This window comes from Macrotis lagotis, chromosome 1 (genome assembly GCF_037893015.1).
Source record: "Macrotis lagotis isolate mMagLag1 chromosome 1, bilby.v1.9.chrom.fasta, whole genome shotgun sequence".
Classification (NCBI taxonomy): Eukaryota; Metazoa; Chordata; class Mammalia; order Peramelemorphia; family Peramelidae; genus Macrotis; species Macrotis lagotis.
Window position 1 is genome coordinate 143,069,442 of NC_133658.1, and position 21,272 is coordinate 143,090,713.

The window sequence follows — 21,272 nt, forward strand, 5'->3', positions numbered from 1 at the left end:
TATTGTGAAGTTTAAATGAAATCACATTTCTAAAGCACTTTGAAAACTCAAGATCACTAAATGTATGTACCTTACTGTTGTTATTATTGTCAGAGAAGCCTCCATGGAACAGATAGGGCTTAAGTTATACCTTGAATGATGCAAGAGGAGGGAGTGGGATGGGAATTAAATGGCAGAGGAAGTGGAATGGAATGCATGGAAAAGGGATATATTGAAAAATCAATAAGATATTCTTGAGAATATCAATGTTACTGGAGAATGGGGTTCAGTAGAGGAATAAAGAATAATGCTTTTATAAGGGGGGAATGCTGGCATCAGAAGATTGGTGAGTCTTGTAGGCAAAGAGTTGAGATATGATCCTATTGCAGTGTGATGTCATAGAAGCCCTAGAAGGATAGGGCCATGAAGTTATTATTTTAGGAAGTTTAATTTTGTGATGGCATGTAGGATGTTTTAGATCAGGGAGATATTAGAATAAAAGAAGTGAACTAGGAACCTATGTGACATTTCACTTTGAATCTCTTCTACTACATTCTGAATCTGTGGTCATTTAGCCTCAGCTCAAAAGATTTCAAAGAGAAGAAATGGACCTACTCCCCAAATCAGTCCTTTATAATTTTTTGGTTCATTTTTCAGTCAGTTTAAGTCACCAAGCACTTAATAAGTATTTTCTTTGTAGCAGACACTTTCATAAGCATTGGGGATAGAAAGAAAAAATTTAAAAAACAGTCCCTGCTCTCAAAGAGATCACAATCTAATGAAGGGAAAGATATGTAACTATATACAAACTATAAACACATATTATACACATATATCACAACACATATATGGGTATGCATGTGTGCATATATATATATGTGTGTGTGTGTGTGTGTGTGTGTGTGTGTATGTCTTTGTATACACATATATGTGATGAATCAGATATATTAACAGAGAAAAGGCACTAGGCATTAAGGGGAAGTAGACTAAGTTTCTTGTGAAAGGTAGGATTTAGATGGCACTTGAAGGAAACTGGAGAAGTCAGAAAATGGCAAGAGAGCCATATCAAACTTAAATCTACCTCTATGAAATCTTCTATATGTTCTTGATCTATGCTTGAAGCAAGTAAATTTAATCTTTCTTCCATGTGAAATCCTTTCAAATGTTTAAGGACTTGGGCGGAGGCCAGATGGCGACAAGAATGGATCCTGTCCTAGGCACTCTCTCATAAATCTTCAAAACTAAGGGCTCTAACTAAATTTTCGAGAGACAGAACCCACGGAGGGACCCAGGGAGGCAGTTCTCCTACTCAAGGTAACCTGAAAAAGAGCAGAAAGGCTCTGCTCCCCAGGGTTGAAGGGGCAGCCCACCAGAGGGGTGGCCCGCCAGAGCAAAAGAACTTCAGCCTTCCGGAGGCAGCCCCAGGGTGCTGGGAGCTGCAGCTCACAGCAGTGGGGGAGTTTCCTGACCTATGCCCCGGGGAGCACCAAGCACAAATTGGGGGAACAGCTGGGACCTCTGCCAGAATGAGCAGGTGAAGCCCAGCCCTCAGGGCACACAGCAAGCAACTTGGCCACCACAGTCCAGGTCCAGGAAACAGAGAAGCAGGCTGAGCCAGTAAGCAGGAGCCCCCAGGGCATGAGCCCATTGAACCTAGGGAGGGGAGTGAAGAGAGAGAGACTGCCGAGCTCTGCCCCTGGAATAGGACTCTGGGGCTCTGACCACATTTAGATCCTGATGCCAGTCTATGCCCCCCAAGAGCAGGCCCCCCCACCTCAGCACCATGGCAGGGGGGGGCGCATATGGTCATTCACTGACCAGGAGGGAGGACAGAGCCTCACATGCTGAGATCCTTGTGGGAGTGTCCCAGAAGCTCAGGAAGCACCCCTAAAACAGGCTTAGGCTGGGAAAATGAGCAAGCAGAGAAATAAGAGGAACACCATTGAGAAATATTTTGCATATGAGCCCAAGAAGGATCAAAACACTCAATATGAAGATAGAAAAAGCACAAGCTCCAGCATCTAAAGACTCCAAGAAAAACAGAAATTGGGTTCAGGCTATGAAAGAGCTCAAAAAAGACTTTGAAAATCAAATGAGGGAGTTAGAAGAAAAACTGGGGAAAGAAATGAGAGAGATGCAGGAAAAACATGAAAATGAAGTCAGCAGCTTAGTTAAGAAAATCCAAAAAAATGCTGAAGAAAATAGCATGCTAAAAACCAGTTTAGGTCAAATGGATAAGACAGTTCAAAAAGTTATTGAGGAGAAGAATGCTTTAAAAAGCAAAATTGGCCAGATGGAAAAAGAGATAAGAAAACTCTCTGAGGAAAATAAATCCTTCAAACAAAGAATAGAACACAGGGAGATTGATGAATTTACGAGAAATCAGGACTCAATACTTCAAAACCAAAAAAATGAAAAATTAGAAGAAAATGTGAAACATCTCATTGAAAAAAACAACTGATATGGAAAACAGATTTAGGAAAGATAATTTTAAAATTATTGGAATACCTGAAAGTCATGATCAGGAAAAGAGCCTTGACATCATTTTCAAAGAATTACTATAGGAAAATTGCCCTGATATCCTAGAAGCAGAGGGCAAAATAAAAATGGAGAGAATCCACCGATCCCCCCGAGAAAAAGATCCCAAAAAACCAACCCCTAGGAATATTATAGCCAAGTTCCAGAACTCCCAAGTTAAAGAGAAAATATTACAAACAGCCAGAAGGACACAATTCAAATACCATGGAGCTACAGTCAGGATCACACAGGACTTAGCAGCAGCTACATTGGAAGCTCATAGGGCTTGGAATATAATATAGCGGAAGGCAAAAGAGCTTAGAATGCAACCAAGAATCAACTACCCAGCCAAACTCATTGTCCTCTTGCAGGGAAAAAGATGGACTTTCAGTGAACCAGAGGAATTTCAAATGTTCCTGTTAGAATGGCCAGAGCTGAACAGAAGGTTTGATCTTCAGATACAGGACTCAGGTGAAGCATAGAGATTGGAAGAGAAGGGGAAAATATGAGGGACTTAATGATGATGAACTGCATGTATTCCTCATAGAAAAATGACACTGATAATACTCATATGAACCTTCTCAGTTAATAGAGCAGGTAGAAGGAGCTTTTAATAGTTGAAGCACAGGAGAAAGTTGAATTTGAAGATAAAATATGGTGTAAAAATGGAGTCAATAGAAAAAAGCGGAAATGTAAGGGAGAAAGAAAAAGGAGAGGGGGAATAGGCCAAGATATTTCATATAATCAGATATTTCTTTATTACAATGAGCTATTGCAATGATATGGAAGGGGGAAGGCAAGGGGGAATGAGGGAATCTTTGCTCTCATCAGAGGTGGCTAGGAGAGGAAACAGTATATATACTCAATGGGATATAGACATCTGGAGTAAGAAGGAGAGAAGGGGACAGGGGAAGGTGGGGTATGTGAGTGATGGAGGAAAGGATGGGCCATGGGGGAAAAGTGGTCAGATATAACACATTTTCTTTTTTTACTTCTTGCAAGGGGCTGGGATTGGAAGGCCTGTCCGGGTGCTGGGCCTAAGGGGTGATATGGGGGCTCAGGGCCTCTTGGCCCCAGGGCCATGGATCTGTCTGCTGCACCACTCAGCTACCCTACAGCAGAGTCAGAGTGAAAGGAGAGAGAAAATATAGTACATGGTAGTGGAGAAATGCAAAAGGAGGGAGTTGCCATCAGCAATGGCAACAGTGGAAAAATACGGAAGTAACTTTTGTGATGGGCTTACCATAAAGAATGTGATCCACCCATGACAGAGTTGTTGGTGTTGGAACAAAGACTGAAGCACATTTTTATTATTATTATTATTTTTGGGGCGGTGCAGGGCAAATGGGGCTGGGTGGCCTGCCTGGGGCCACATAGCAGGGTGATCCTTGGGTGCCTGAGGCCGGATTTGGACCTGGGTGCTCCTGGCTCAAGGGCCAATGTTCTGTCTGCCACCCAGCTGCCCCTACTATTATTACTATTTTATTTTATTTTAGGTCTTTTATTTATTTATTTATTTATTTTTTGGTTTTTGCAGGGCAGTGGGGTCAGGGTGGCTTTCATGTCACACAGCTGGGTGATTGTTGGGTGTATGGGGCCAGATGTGGGCTCGGGTGCTCATGGCTCCAGGGCTGGTGCTCCATCCATTACAGCACCTGGCTATAACTACAATTATTACTATTATTTTTTTTAATTTTAATTTTTTTCTCTCCCCTTTACTTTATTGCTCAAGGGAATCTATATTTTTTGGGGGAGGGGCATTTTGTTTACTCTTAAACAAGAGTATTTTATTAATGTATAAAAACATTATTTGCACAAAATGAGAATAAATAAATATTAAATATAAAAAAGGTTAAAGGACTTTCTCTCTCTCTCTCTCTCTCTCTCTCTCTCTCTCTCTCTCTCTCTCTCTCTCTCTCTCTCCACACCCCCCCCACACACACACCCCTTCCAAGTATTATAGGATCTTATGGGTTAATAGAGACTCTGAGGTCATCTAGTCCAAACCCACCTCCTTATTTTATAGATTAGGAAATTAAGTGAGGCCAGATGACTTCTACAATGTCCCCCAAGTAGTAACAGAGGCAAGATTTGAACTTAGGTTTCTCAAATCTAGAGCCAGTGATCTTTTCATTGTGCCATACCATTGCTTCTTTTCCCTAGTCTAAGGGTCTCAAGTTCCTACAATCATTTCCTGAATGACATAGTCTTCATATCTCTTACTATTGTGTTTGTCATCTTCTGAATATACTCCATTTTGTGTCTTTCTAAAATGTCATTCACAGAACTTAACACAGATTAAGATTTCATCTATACCGGTTACCAAACAGTAAGATTAATCACTTTAGAGCTGAAGATTATAACTTCTCTCTTCTATTTACCATTCTTTCAGACTTGGTTTCTGATGGTAGGCTAAGGAAGTCTAAAGATTTAATAAGTTAATTTGACAGCCTTCTGCTGGTAACATACTTGCATTTGAGCAGGGAACCTCCCAGTGCCACACTGGGATTATTCCAGGGATGTGAATTTAAGACACCAGAGCAGGTCAATGGAGTCAGACTGATTTTTTTTAATGGAATTTCAGTGACATTGTATCAGCGGTATACATTTTTCTTAATAAAGAGATCAGTCCAGCAATAGACTATCTTACATGCCTTAAAATATGACTCAGTCTTCTTTTTCCTTGAAACCTTTTTGATCTACACCAACACACCACCATCTGATACATTCCCTCCTTTTCAAAGTACCTTTGAATACATATTGTTGTATAAATTGTTGTATAGTTGTGTATAGTTGTATAAATACAACTACTTTGTGTTTATTTTCCTTATGTAATATGTATTTATTTGTAAATAGTTAAATACATACATACATAGAGAGAAAAAGGAAGGAAGGAAGGAAAGAGGAAAGAAAGAAGGATGGAAGGAAGGAAGGTCGGAAGGAAGGAAGGACGGGAGGAAGGAGGAAGAAAAAAATTGTAAAACTGAAAATCTTGCAATAACATGATTGACAAAACTACCAATGCATATCAATGGAAATACAAATGAAGGAAAGAAACAAAGAAACAAAGATAAATGGATAGATAAATGGATAGATGGATAGATGAATAGATGAATAGATAGAGCTGGATGTATGACTATGTATAACATACACTTGCTTTCTTCCCCATTAGGATGTAAGCTCCTTGAAAGCAGGGATTGTTTCATTTTTTTAAACTCTAATCTTCAGCGCCTAGTATATACGTGACTGATCCATTGGAAATTTTTTCATCTGTCTGTCTCTTTAATTCTCTTTCATAATCTGTCTCTTTCCCCCTTTCCTTCAAAACCATGTGATTAAAGGTTTGAAAATGGTCAAATTACCTCTACATTGTAATCTTTTAACATTTCTCGACCCAGTTCAAGAAATATATTATCGTACATCCGCTGGGAGACCAGAAGAACCAAAAGGTTCAGAATATCATTACCACAATTGAGAACCATTTTGTTACCACACCTAAATAAACAGGGAAAATTTCTAAAGCCCAAGGATTCTTTGTAATTGACCTTGAAGAATGAATAAACACTATGTAAATGCTATTTCCTCCCCAGCTGGGACAGGACTGTCTTTGCCTGCCTCACTGTGCCTGACCTCAACAACTTCAGAAGGATTCTGTTTTCCCGGGGAAATTAGATTTATGCAAAACAGCTAGTGAAGTCATATGCCTGCCTTCAAGTCCTCCCTCCCACCTTAGATTCAAAGTTACTAAAATAGTCAACTCAAACAACTCAAAGGCTTTCATGAGAAAAGGCAGAGGTGCCTTGGCCTAATTTCCTTAGAAAAGGGAAAGATCCCAACTGCCACAGTTTCCTAACTTGCCCTTGATGGTTTCTTCTCCCTCCTGAGCATAATCAAGTGTTAATCAGAAGATCCAGATCTGCAGAAAACAAAACCCTTTCTCTTCTCCATGCTCTATCACAGCAAAAATAACGTAAAGCTACAAGAAGAAAAGTCAGAGTGCCTTCATCCTGCTCATGGTAACTTTTTTCTTATTGTCAGCTACGAGAATGGGGAGGGGGATAAAATCTTTCACAAGTCAGATACACTTGCTATCCTCAGTAAATTCACAGTCTGATATGCTTCACCTTGCTAGGGTCATACAGAAGGATAAAAGCATGGGGTTGATGTGGATTTGAAAGAAAAATAATTGAGCTGTAGCTGCGAGTTTTGGGAGATAAAAAGAAGAAAGATCCATGTGGTAAAGTAGCAGGGAAAAATAAATATCTGACACATATATAATACAAAGCATTGAATATACATTACCTTAATTGAGTCTCCAAATGCCCCTATGAAAGAATTACTACAGGAATTATCATTTCTGTTTTGCAAATGAGGAAACTGAAGCATAGAGATGACACAACTAGCAAAAGTCAGAGGTAGGATTTGAATTCATCTTTTGATTCCCTTTCATTTCTTTCCACTGCACCATACTGCCTCTTTATGTCTGATAGAATGAAAGCAGTAATCCATATCTGAAAGCATTAAAAGACTGTCAAAGATAAAAAAAATTCCTGGTGGAGGTAATATCTTTTTTCATTCATTCTCCACATTAACTCTGAAGTTCTACTGTGCAAAAACTTAAAGTTCAAGCAAGAGATTTTGAGGGTAAGCTAAATGAAGAATTTTCCCCATACAAAATATTTCTCATTCAGAGTTCTGTGTTCTGTAAAAGCTTCTTTCTTTGGGATATTGAGTAATAAAATGGAAAATAATTATTCACTCTCATTTAGGAACTGGATTATTGTGAAGTAGATGGATGAATTAGAAAAAGATTGGAGGTAGGGTGGCACTCTCACGATAGGAAGGAGACAATTCACTAGTGACATTGACAAAGGATCATAACTTTTTTCTTCAAAATTTTAATACTTAATTCATTTGTTATGTGGAACAGATCCAATATGTGTTTGCATTATTTATGTGTCTCTACAATGTAATTTGATTTTAGGTCTTTTAAAGGACATAGGATTTCTTGTCACTATTATAATTTATAATCACAATCTTTTTTGTTTGTTTGTTACATACTTGCAACAAGGGTCACACAGGAGGTTTTGTTGAACCCTATACCCAAGATTCCAGATTGGCCACCCTGGATCTGATCAGAGGGTCTTAAGCATTACAGATTGAGAATGACATAAGAGTCAGACTCCTCTATCTACATTTTTATTAAAACAAAAAAAACAAAAAAAATCAATATTTTAGGCCAAAATTAATCAAAATAGCCCAGCTCTTCATGAGTCAAATCTGAAAGAGTACAAATATAAGCATTATCATGTTAACAACTTTGATGCTATAAAATGTGTCCTTATATAAATTTAGAATCAGAGAATCACAAAGTGAAAGGGAACTTAGTCCAACCAGTATCTGAACATAAATTCCTCCTAAAACATATTTGACAAATGGTAAGGTAGCTACGGGAAGTCCATTCCATTTTGGAATAGTGCTATTTGTGATCTTTTCTGTAATTTCCACCTATTACTCCTAGAACTGACCTCTGGCACAAAGAACAATGTCTACTCTCTCTTTTCCATGAGTCCTTCAAGTAGCTGATTATACCTAGATTTTTCTCTTCTCTGAGCTAAAGATTTCCTATTATTTATCATAACTATTCTCCTCTCCAACTTTTCAATATCATTTTTCTAAAAAATGCAATGCCAAGAATTGGACCGATATACTTAGACCAGGATAGAGTACAAAGAAACTATTACTTCACAAGTTCTTGAAACTATATCTCTCTTAATACAAAATAAGAATACATTACCTTTCTTTTCTACCATGTTATACTGCTGTTACTGAGTTTGCAATCCACTTAAAACATCACATCTTTTTTTTCATTGTAAGTGCATATAGTACTATCTCCTCTACCTTGTATCTCTGAAGCAAATTATTTGATCCCATGTTATTTTATTAACACAGATAGCTTGGATAAAGAAGAATTTAGATGGGGAGAGATAGGTAACTCATCAATTAAGATTTTTTAAAGACTTGTATGGAAGACAGAAGCAAGGGACAGAGAATTTAGGGTAAATATAAAATAATGGTGTAATTTCATGACACTACATCTTTAAAAAAAGATGAAGTTGATGAGAAGTTCCAAGGAAAGAAAAATAATAGTAGGATTTTAAGTCAAGTCATGAATAAGAGGAAGATTAAAGAAGTGAAAGAACAATGCTGATGGTATAATTGAATTAAGTATGTTAACTTAGCATGATAAACTCAAATCTGTTTTAACCACATATTGTGTGGTTAAGAAATTTCTATATAAGTTCTTTCTCTGTAATTGGAAAAGTATTTGCAAATAGTTTGGCAATGATGTGTGCATATCCTCCAAATTTGGTAAATAACTACTAATGACATATGTGTGCTCCCCAAATCTGGCAAATAATTGATTAAACAACTGCTAATATGTTACGTGCTATATACCCCAAATCTGGTAGACAACAGATTAAACACTTGCTAATAGCAATAGCTTTGATTGGCAGTTTCCTTTTATCATAATTTTAGATCATTGAAAACCAATCAAATACCTCACGAAAGTCCCAGTCATAATCTGTTACTACTGTGTTTTTCCTGTACTCAAAAATCCAAGCATTCAATGTTCACTCATGAGAAATGTTGATAAGATATATAATTTGTCACTGAGAAGAGTGAGAGCATGAGTATCCAGTAAAAGCCATGCTTACCAGTCAGAATAGCATATGTTACATCTACAAGGACCTTTGATCCCATTACCTCCCATTTTCTCAGCAAATTTTTCTTACCATCATTCTCTCCCTCTCTAATACTCATTTTGTCCCTTCCTACTAATTCCTTGCCTGTTATCTACAAATATCTTTGTCTCAATCCCTTAAAAAAAACCTTCAATAGATCTTGTCATTGCCACAAGCTATGGCGCTGGAAGAGAAAGTGAAGCTGGTGACTTTGCACAGCATTCCCTCACTTAAATCTGACTCACTTGCATAGTATGGTATCACCTCCTTGATGTCATGGTCTTCTTTGAGAACAAAGGACAAACAACAACAATGAGGGGCAGTTAGGAGGCATAGTAAAGAACTGGCCCTGGAGTCAGGAGGAGCTGAGTTCACATCCAGCCTCAGACACTTAGTAATTGCCTAGTTGTGTGACCTTGGGCAAGTCACTTAACCCCATTGCCTTGCAAAAACAAAAACAAAACAACAGCAACAAACATCTAATATTTCTTTTCAGTTAGTCAAACTCCTTGAAAACCCTGTCTATACTCAGTTCTCTTTTATTTTCTCTCCATTCACTGATTTCCAAACATTCTCTAATTTGGCTTCCAACCTCATCACTCAACAGAAGCTACTCTTTTCAAAGCTAATAATGATCTAATGAGTCCTTAATATATTTGTTTTTTCTCAGTTCTTATCTTTCAGAACTCTGCAGCATTTGACATTGAAGATTATACTCTCCTCCTGAATAGTTTATCTCATAAATTTTCTTTCTGCTTTTCTGTCTTGGCTCTGCTTCTCCCTGTCAATCCTCTTTGCTAGGTCATCATTTTATCATACTTCCTAATTATGGTTGTGTTTTAAGGTTCTCAACTAGGCTCTTTTCTCTTTTAACTCCATATTGTCTCTCTTTGTTATCCCATCAGTTGCGATGGATTCAATTATCATCTCTGTTGGAGATGATACATGAATCTATAGGTTAAATCCTAGTCTCTCCCAAAATCCGGGTCCATGTCAATAATTGCCTAGAATATTTTGAACTGGATGTCCCAAAATTATTTTAAAAATAAAATTTTCAATACCAAAATCTACATTTCCAAAATAAAACAAAATCTCACTCCTTTATCAAATTTTTATGTTTAAGGAGACTACCATCTTCTCAGTTACTCAGCATATATATATATATATATATATATATATATATATATATATATATATGTTTATAAGAGAGAAAGAGAAAAATAGCCTCTTCTTTTTAATATATAATACCTGAAGGCAGGGATGGTTTCTTTTATTTTTATATCCCCAATCATTAGCATAGTGCCTAGAATATAGTAAGGACTTAATAAATGCTTGTTCTTTATTTGGTATTGTTCCCTACCTCCAGAACTCTTTAAGCCTTGAGTCCTTTGCTTGGGTAGGAAAGAAGAAATTCTTGTTCAGGATTCAATGGAACTAGATGACCTCTGAAATTCCTTCTAATTCTGAGATTCTATGATCCATTGATTGTAGCTGAGAGACCTTATTTTATAACCCATTGGATTAGACTGTCTTTCAAGATACCTACCTGTTTCTCAGATTAATTCATCCATTCATCTCATTTTTAAAGTAATTACTGAATACAAAGCCTTGCACTAGACAGTAAAACTCTGTCGATTTATACTCCAATTGGAATAACCTTAGTTCACTGAATTTTTATCATTCCATTCCTGGGAAATCTAACCAAATTCTTTCAGGCCTTGAGGAAAAGGTATTTGCCCTAGGAGAATAATCATCAGCACTGTGAATTTCTAACAGAGTTGGCTCTTTAGAAATTATGATATTGGGAGTCTTTTACTCAAAGTATGTCATCTCTCCTTCCTGTTTCTCTTATACTCCTTTCAGCCACTCCTGCCACCAAATCCCAGTATTTCTACTGATGTTGAAAAATCACAAACCACCTATAATTAGTATTGCTACTAGGTTACCCATTTCAGGAGCATTTATACTATGAAAGTAAGAGTAAGGGTTCTAATAGCATTTCTGGCAGGAAGTCACATCCACCCTGGTGTCCTTTTATATAGCAGAGACCAAAGTGAACCCATAGTCTGCCTCTCCTTTATCATCTGAGGATTCTCTAATCTTTGGGAGTCATTACCTGATGTGACTTCCTGAACCCTGGTAGAAGCTTGTAAATAAGGATGTCATGCTCTCCTCTTTGAAACCCAAATGCAGAGCAATGGTGATTTGCCCAAGTGAATAGCTTTCTGATCCACAGTGACAGTGTATTTGAATTTGGAGAAAATATAGAGATTGTCTATAGCATGTTTGGTAATGATGGCAGTCTATCAAATTATCTCTCTCAAAAGTTGAACTATGTTTCACAACACATCAAGAATTGAAGAGTGTCCAGCTAATTTGGATTATATGAAATTCTAATATTTATGAAGTACCAGGATTCTAAAAATAAAGATCCTAAATATCTTTTATAAAATTATTAAAATAATTTAAATTTCCAGTTTTAGGAAGCTGGTTCTGTTTAGGAGTAGGAAAACATTCCCTAACACTGTGATTTTCTGAATGAAAATAAAATAATATAGTTGAAATTGTATGTAAGATAGCTTTGAGGAACAAAATGACATTTTTAATATGAATGTCTAACAGCTGCATCAGGGGCTGACAGAATCAACCCTTTCCTGAAGTCCCAGGATAGCAGCAACTGGTAATAGCAGTAGCAAATGTTATTTTCCTCCCACTTCCAAGTTTTATACAATGTTTTGCATTGCACAGTCTGAAGGGAGTTGAGTCCATGAAGACAGAGCCAAAATGTGCCAGTACTAACCAAGGCCAACATTCCTCAGAAAAGCTCTCATTAAAACGAAAAATACCTTGTGCTACATTGCTAAACACTACCGTGAAAACATAGGGAAAGCCATGTATATCTGAAGCAGAGATGGGCAGGTAGAATGCTAATAGAACCCAAACTCTCTTGAGTTTATAAACTGGCTGGATACTCCCAATCTCTGAACTAGTAATAATGGCAGCAGTATAGCTCACTCTTGAGACTCTCCATAATTGTATATGCTGTCTCTAAAACAGAATGATATTGCATATTAGTAAGACCAGATCACATTTAACCAGTGTTTTACAGATATAGATATAGATATAGATATAGATATAGATATAGATATAGATATAGATATAGATATAGATATAGATATATAGATATAGATATAGATATAGATATAGATATATAATATCTATAGTTCCTACTCCAAACCATATGAGTAAGTAGCATCAAGACAAAGAAGCTCAGATTATATGAAACTAAGTAGATTACCAAAGCCTCATATTAGCAAATGTCCAATTCAAGACTTGAATGCAAATTGCTGATTTGGCAGACCACTTGGCCAAAGGTAGATAATAGAGACTAGGAATCAAGTGAACCTGAGTTCAACCTCTGTCTCTGACACTTAACTGGCTATGTGATACTGGAAAGTCACTTAAACATTCTTTGTCTCAGGTTTCTAATCTGTGGGATGAAAATAATAACACCACATAACTCACAGTAGTTATGAGGATCAAATAAAATAAAATGTAAAACATTTTTCAAACCTTAAAGTTTCATACAAATATTTGCTATTCCTATTATTTTCAGGTACAACTCTTAGGCACCAGTGTGATATACTGATATCTTAAGAACATTCTCCCTCTCATCACTACTCCCCAACAAAATTATCAAAATCAAAAACATTTTTTGTAAGGCTAAAAACACTCTATCTCAGTAAGAAACTCCTAGATTATGATAAAATATTAGCCAAGTCAGTTGATCAGTTATCACCCTAACCCTCCTACTCTCTCATTCCTTACCCTAAAAACATTTTTGCAGGTGCAATGTATAGAGCACTGGCCTTGGAATCAGGAGGACAGGAGTTCCAACCCAACCTCTGACATTCACTAGTTGTGTGATCTTGGGCAAGTTATTTAACCCTCATTGCTCCAGCATCCTGATCTGTATCTGACCACTGGATCCAGACAACTCTGGGGAGGAGAAAGTGAGGCTGGTGACTAGTATGTACCTTCTCACTCAAATCCAATTCATGAGCTTGTCATGGCATCACCTCCCTGATGTAATGGTCCTCTTCGAAAATGACGGACAAATAACATTTTTGCTGGAGAAGAGTTCGTCTGATTTCTCCTCTAAATGGTTAGGATTTGGGAATGCCAAAGCAACCATTCAACTCCCAAAGGAAGGGTTGGTCAACTAACCCACTAAAGTTAATAACATTCATCTTTAACTTTACAATTTTCTTCCAAAGCAGTTCATCACTTCCAAAAATTAATTGGTTGAGTTGTGCCATACCCAAGGAACATTGCTCTGACTGGCAAGAAGTCTGTGGTCCCAGGTCTATAGAAAGAGACTTATATTCCAAGGTCTCTCCTTTTTTGTGGAAGGAAGAAACCTTAGATTCAAAAGAATTCTATGACTATATGACCTTGAGCAAGTCAATTCACTGTACTCAAATCACAGTATCCTCCCCCATGAAATAGTAATAGTAATTGTCATATCTACTTCACTAATAGGTTAGGATGAAATTATTCTATAAACAGTGAAAGGGAGGGAAGGAAGAGTCATTTTATAATAACTACTTTGTGTTTGTGAAGTACCCACTATGTTGGGGGTGGCTAGGTAGTGCAGTGATAGAGCACTGGCCTTGGAGTCAGGAGTACCTGGGTTCAAATCCGGTCTCAGACACTTAATAATTACCTAGCCATGTGGCCTTGGGCAAGCCACTTAACCCCATTGCCTTGAAAAATCTAAAAAAAATTACTTACTATGTGCCAGGCACCATGTTAATCACTTTCTTAAAATAGCACCTTATTTGATTCTCACATCATACCCTGGTAGTTAACTGTTAGTAGTAGCCCCATTTTACAGTTGAGGAAACTGAGGCAACCAAAAATTAATTAGTACTCCCAGGATCAAATAGCTAAGATCTTCCTGATCTTCCTAGTTCTCTAACTACCACACCAAGAGCTAAAGCATTATTTTACAAGAACTATTATTATTCAGGGCTCTTATTTTTATTTTGAATTGCTACTCTCTACCAGGGGTAGTATGGAAAGAGGTGAGTGCTGCTACTGCTGCTACAGTTTGCTGTGTTCTGGCTCTCTATCTTTAGTTTGTATGGATGAGTTTGTACACAGGTCATGGAAGTCAAGACCCAGGGGCCCTAGAGATAAGGTACCTGCGTCTCCAAGAGCTTGGAAGTCCCAAACGCCCCCTCCCAGGCAGCTCCATTCCTGTTAGCAGTCGTTAGATGCACATTCTTCGCTCAGTGGTACCCCAGGCACATTTCCAGCAAACGATGTGGCACACACAGGAATTCATCCGAGCCCTGCAAAAATCACTTAGCTTAATAACGCTGCCCTGATTTAATTTTAACTTTTCATAAAGCACAAGAGACTGGGAGGGTGTGCTTAGTGTTTTGTGTACTGATGATGAGGCTGCGCTCACATCTGGTGCTCTCTCTCTCTCTCTCTCTCTCTCTCTTTTAATACAAGTTAGAAAAAGGAAGGGTGGGGTGGAAAGGAAAATAAAGTTGACATAGGATCAAACAAAGGGCACACCTGCAAAATGTGCAGCTTAACATTTTCTCTCCATGTCAAGAGGGGTTTGGGGCTACTGGTTCTGGGTGTGTTTTGTGTGTCTGTGTATGTGTGTTTGACAGAGAGAGAGAGAGAGAGAGAGAGAGAGAGAGAGAGGAAAGAAGAGAATGAGAGCTTAAATATATATGTTAAACAGACAAGAACCAGTGACCATTGGAGACTGGGATCATGACCTTCATTAATAAGTTCTAAGTTGTAAATATAAGACTTGTTCAAGAAATATATCCACACAAAGAAACAAATAGGATAACAGTTGGGGGTATATTGCCTTTTTCCATTCTGCATTCATGCAGCTTCTTTGAAGATACAGAGTATTTAGGCTATATAGAACCAAAGAAAATGAGCAGCATTTTCCAAGCCCATACCCCTTATATGTCCAATAACTATGCTTCTAAGTAATTCTGTTTTCCATTAGGAACAAGACTAAAATTAGGGCAACTATGGACTTGCCACTTCTTCCACCTCCTGAGCTACCTGACAATATTCCCCATCCCAAAGTCCAGAACAAAATATTCTTTCCCTAGCACCTGGGACCAAGAAAGTTGTTTCTTCCCTCTAAACTGATATCCTTATAAGGAATCAATGCTGACTATCAGTCAAGTAAAGAATTCATGAGAAAAGTAGATTTAGGTTAGAACATTAGAGCCTAAAGAGGTCCCCTAATTTATTACAGCCCTAATTCTAGTCAACAATGACCTCTGCAAACTCTACTAAGATAAGAACCTTTCCTACCCCTAAAGACTGTCAGAGAAATAGATTTCACAGGCTCCTTCAGGAGCTTAACAACCTTCTCTCTCAGGAAATTATTCTCTACAGTTGTGGTGAAAAGGGTCTGAGTGTTTTAGTGGACGACAAACTCAATATGAGTCAATAGTGTGACACAGCAGCCAAAAAAAAGCTAATCTGAATCTAAACTGCATTAACAGGAACACCAAGTCCTGAGAAAAGAGAGGAGACATTCCTTCTGGCCTCTGTCCCACTCAGACCCCAACTGGAGGATTAGTGTTCAGTGCTGGGCATCACATTTTAGGAAGAACATTGATGAATTACTAGCTAGCATTTATATTGCTCTTTAAGGTTTTCAAAGTACTTTGCAGAAATTATCTTATTTGATAATCACAATAGTCCTGGGAAGTAAGAGCTAGCAATACCCCCATTTTGCAGATGAGGAAACTGAGGCTGAGAGACAGTAAGTGTCTTGCACAGGGAAATATAGCTAAAAAGCACATGAGGCAGGATTAGAACTTGGGCTTGCCCAACTCCAAATCCAATGTTCTATCCACCTATCTGCTCAGAAGAAATACAAAGAATGACCCAGATAATACCTAGGTGAGAGCTAGTTGAAGAAACTAGAGATGTATACTTGGAGGGAGTGTGATAGTATTCAAGGATTTGAAAGGTAGGCATATGGAGGGAAAGGATGGGAAGAGAAAAAGTAATTCATATAAAATCTATTATGTATCATATATGATGTTAATTCCTTTTCAAATATTATCTCATTTGATCCTCACAATAACTTTCTCTGAGGTGGGCTATGTTATTTTCAAGAAGAGTCTGGTTGGATCACGTGATTTGTAACATTCTACCTTTCTGTGAGATCCCACATTCCTTCTTCAACCGCCATCCCTTACTCTTCACCTCTAATTCTGTTTACTAGAAGCATCTAGCTTCTCTCTCTTAATTCTTGGCTCTCCACCATTCATTCTATTTACCACAATGTAAATCACATTACCCAATTGGAACTGGTCTGTTAGGCTTCCTGTGGGACAACTACTCACAGATTTTGTTTGTCCTTCATTCTCAAAGTGGACCAATGACCTCAAGAGGGTGATGTCTTGATTTGCAAGTGAATTAAATTTAAATGAGGAAGGGCTATACAAAATGACCAACCTCATTATAATATGCCGCTATTATCATGTCATACCTCTGTTCAAACATCAGTGATTCCATTCCCATAACACCATTTTATAAAATTTAAACTCTAGTTTTTAGGGCTATCCATAGTTAAGTGTAACTCTACCTATCCAAACTTATCTCCTACTATTCTCCAAACATATCCTGCATTACAGTCAAACTGTCTCCTTGCTGTCCTAGATACATGCCATACACACTATTTTTGTGCCTGAAATCTCTCAGCCTTTTTTTTCCTGTTCTCTACAGTAAAAGTTTCAAACACCAAACATGGGGGCAGTGGGCCATATGTGGTCTATGACACTTCCAAGTACAGCCAGAACCAGATTAAACTAAAACTGGGAAATATTTAACAAAATAAATAAAAATACAACAAAACTTAGTTATATTACATTTTAAAATTAAATGAATATGTGACTTGCAGGGATCCTTATGATTGGTTTGGTGATACGCATTTCTATTTGAGTTAAATACCTCTAGACTGATCCACCTCTAACCCATGCTCCCTTTCTACTGGGTTTACTTCTTCACCTTTTAATTACCCAGATTGAACTCCACTGTCACCTCCCTAAGCTCTCCAAACAATTTTCCACATTCCACTTCAATTAAGAAACCAAAAACAAGTTTGTACTCCTTTTGAAAAGTCCAATTTATGTTCAAATGGAAAATTAGTTTGCCTTTGGCAAGTTTTACCCTAAAAGTTAAGGTCAGAGCCAGGAACTTTGTTAGGCCCTGAAGTCTTGCAAATAAACACCAAAGATCTAACAGCCTATAAGTTTAAGGAATTAGATGCCAATGAAACATATATTCACACTTGAGGAAAAAGCTGGGTGCTAGAGGCAAGAGAAATTAATTCACGTCCTAAAGTGTAAGTCAGACTTTGTCACATTCCTACTTAAAAAATACCAGTGACTCTCTATTACTGTGAAGATCACATATAAACTTTTTCTATTTGGTAATCTTTCTCATCTTCTTATACATTACTTTCCTCTACGTATTCTATGCATAGCTATTAAGGTCTTCTTGCTATTCCTCATACATAATTCTCCATATTTCATCTCTGACTTTGCTGACTTCAGTGTTTAGAACACTCTCCTTTCCTGCTCACCTCTTAGAATCACTGGCTTCTGTCAAGATTCAACTCAAATGCTACCTTTAGCAGGAAGTGTTTTTCTTTTCCCCATTCTCCCCAGCTGCCAATGTTTTGACTTCTAAGGTTACTTAACATTCAATCTGCATGTATCATTTCAATACATACTGCCTCCTCCATTAGAATGCAAGCTCCTTGAGGGCAGGTATTGTTTTTTTTTTTTTTTTGTCTTTGTAGCCCCTGTACTTAGCACAGTACCTGTCACATTGGAAGCACTGAATAAATATATATTGATTGATTGACTGACTAAAACTCCTGGGAAGTAATTCTTCAACCCCTGTGTCCTCCTACTTTTCCAATTTTCATACATACTCTTCTATGATCCCTCCCTGTATATACTCTATAATTCAGTTATATTAGCCTTCTCACTGTATAATACAGCATTCCTGACAGGGTATTCTAGTGGCTATTTCTCACATCTGGAATTTTCTACCTCATTCATAGCCATCTCTTGGCTTCTCTGGTTTCCTTCAAGCTTCAGCTAAAATCCCACCCACAAGAAGCTTTTCCCCTAACTCACTTTATTCTACTGCCTTCCCTCTGTAGATTATCTCCAATTTAGCCTGTATACAATTTTTAAGCATAGTCGCTTGCATGAGGTCTTCCCTTTAGAGTGATTTCCTTGAGAGCAAAGGACTTTTTTTTACCTTTCTTTGAATCTCCAGAAAAATTTCTGATCTCTAGAAGGTACTTAACAATTGTTGATTGACTTACAATAAAGATGAGGAAAATGACATTGTAGGAAAAAAATATATGGCAAATAAAGTAAACAGAGCTAGTTTTGACCTGGAGGGCAAGGAAACAATTCTCAAGACTTAACAGGTATAGAGGTTCAAACCGGGGGGGGGGGGGGGGGGGGGGGCAGCTAGGTGGACAGTGGATAGAGCACCAGCCCTGGAGTCAGGAGTACCTGAGTTCAAATCCAACCTCAGACACTTAATAATTACCTAGCTGTGTGACCTTGGGCAAGTCACTTAACCCCCATTGCCTTGCAAAAAAACCTAAAAAAAAAGCTTAGCCAGGGGATATCTACTACATAATTCTTTATCTACTGAGACTATATACCCTCTCAACCACCTGGGAGTATATACAAGAGGAGTATGTCCCAGAGACAAAAGGAGATGTGTCCAAAGGAACCAACATGGTATCTTTGCTTATATCCTTTTCTATGCTATTGCAAAGTAAACTTTTTGTTAGATGAGTCTGCATTCCAAACCCCAGTTTGGAATGTATATTTATATATGGAAAGATATATTATATAGCAAAGTTTCCCTTTAATAGACTTCCACATATCTTTACTACACCTTTCACTATTTCTCTAGGGCCATTCCCATGCTTCATATCTATGGATTACCCTACTTCCATAGCAACACTTGGTTTCAAGAAAAAAAAATCTTGATAAATTCATTACTACTAAAGTATAAATCAAATTATGTGATGCCTAAAATGACACCCTTTTCAGAGGTACTTTCAATTTAACAGATGACAAAATTTAAGCCAAAGGAATACATTTCTCACAGTGCAATTTCAACTATTAATAACAGTGAATGGTAAAGCTGTCCACCTATCAATTTCTGAATCACACCATAAATCGAGCAATACAAACTTATTAATGTGTTAGACAATGTGCTAAGTGCTGGGGATACAAAAAGAGAGACAAAAAGTAGTCTCTGCTCTTGAATAGCTTATGATCTAATGAGAGAAACATTATGTAAACAAATATATACAGTTAGCTATATTTTGTATACATGGGAAATAATTCAAAGAAAGTAAACACTAGAATTGGGGGGGTTGGCAAAGGGTTCCTGTAGAAGTGAGATTTAGTTGGGGTTTAAAGGAAACCAAGGAAGAGCATTTTAAGTTTGGAGGATAGAAAAAGCAAATGCCCAGAGTCAAGAGATAGACTTTCTTGTTTGTGGGATAGCCAGGAGGTCATGTGTCAGTGGCCTGAAAAATACATATTGGGGAGGAAGGTATGAGAAGACTGGAAAGGTAGGAAGGAATTAGATTTATGAAGAGCTTCCAATGCAAGTCAGAGCATTTCTATATTTGCCCCTGGAGACAATAGTTAACTGTTGAAGTTTATTGAATAGAGGTATGACATGATCAAACTACCTACTTTCCTAAAATTAATCCTGATCAGAATGGAAGCCTCTGTTAAGAAGAGAACATTAGTCTCATAATCCAATCTAGTCATGTTCTTGAATCTATCTGGAAAATTCAGGGGTCCGGAGTACCCCATCTTGGAAAGAACTACCTGATGCCTCCTTGCAAATTTGCTGTGCATGCTTTCCATTCCAGCACTTCACAAGGATCTTATTTTGTGATGTGCTTGTTGTCATGGCAACTGTAATCTTTTCCCCCCTGTCCCAACACTAGCCTTGAAGAGCAGAATAAATGGTCTTATTTAAATGCCTCTAGCAAATTCTGAGGATGCTTTTAGGAAGATTCCAGTCCCCTACATCTCATAGAAGACAAGAAATACCATAGTCCCTCTGCTCTCCTCTCTTTGCTTGAATAGCTCCAGGATACCCTAGTTTCACAACTACTAGAAGCCTCTTGACACAGGCAGGGTCAAGTGTCTAGGAGGAAAGATGATTCATAGAAAATCATTTCAGGAAAGATTTGGAGGATAAGAAATTTTAATTAATTTTCAGAATCCCACCCCTTTGGCCCCCAGCAGGGCTTTCTGTTTTGTTAGTTGGTCTAGAATTCAAAATGGGATGGAAGCATTCCATGCTGTTCCCTAACAACCAAGAACACTGCATGGAACAGTAGGAGGGGCTCTTTGGCAGAACTCAGCAGACCAGCCGCAGAAATCTTAGTCTAATCAGGGGTTGTCAGTCCCAATCAGCTTCAGCCCCTGGAGACCCAAGAGGGAAAAATGCAGCACAAGGTGATAACAAGATTTAGATGAAGTGGCTCTTGGAAGGACAAATGAGGAAGCTGGATGTTTGGAAGAATGTGTGTGTATGTGGGGGGGGGGGGGAATAGGAGAGAGGTGCAGTAACCCCCTGTGTCTCCCAGCTGAAGCCCAAGACCAGGCTCTCTTGAACATTCAGACACATATGCAGAGGAAAGATAATGTTAATGTCTCTCTTTATTTGTTTTTCTGTCTGCAAAAATGCCCACTTATCAGGTCTTAATGGCTTTTAGAAATAAAGCTATTTTGGAACATTATCCAAGATGCCAATTAGTCACCATAAGCTGCTGCTGTGACCTTTCTCTGTAGCTGGGTAGATGTTGTTTCTAATCAACAAAAGCTTTCCCTGATGGCCTCACTTGGTGTAGGAATTCCCTGACAGTGTAAGAATATGGGTAAAAAATCTGTTATTTAAGAG

The 21,272-nt window shown here is 37.9% G+C and overlaps 1 long non-coding RNA gene across 1 annotated transcript in view; it reads right to left on the minus strand.

The window, feature by feature from the left end:
• Nucleotides 1–21,272, minus strand: part of LOC141504180 (uncharacterized) — a 404,260-nt gene that overhangs the window by 56,527 nt on the left and 326,461 nt on the right. The window contains exon 4 of the long non-coding RNA XR_012473242.1: nucleotides 14,450–14,599. This is a non-coding gene — a long non-coding RNA (uncharacterized LOC141504180). The remainder of the gene's footprint in view (nucleotides 1–14,449; nucleotides 14,600–21,272) is intronic.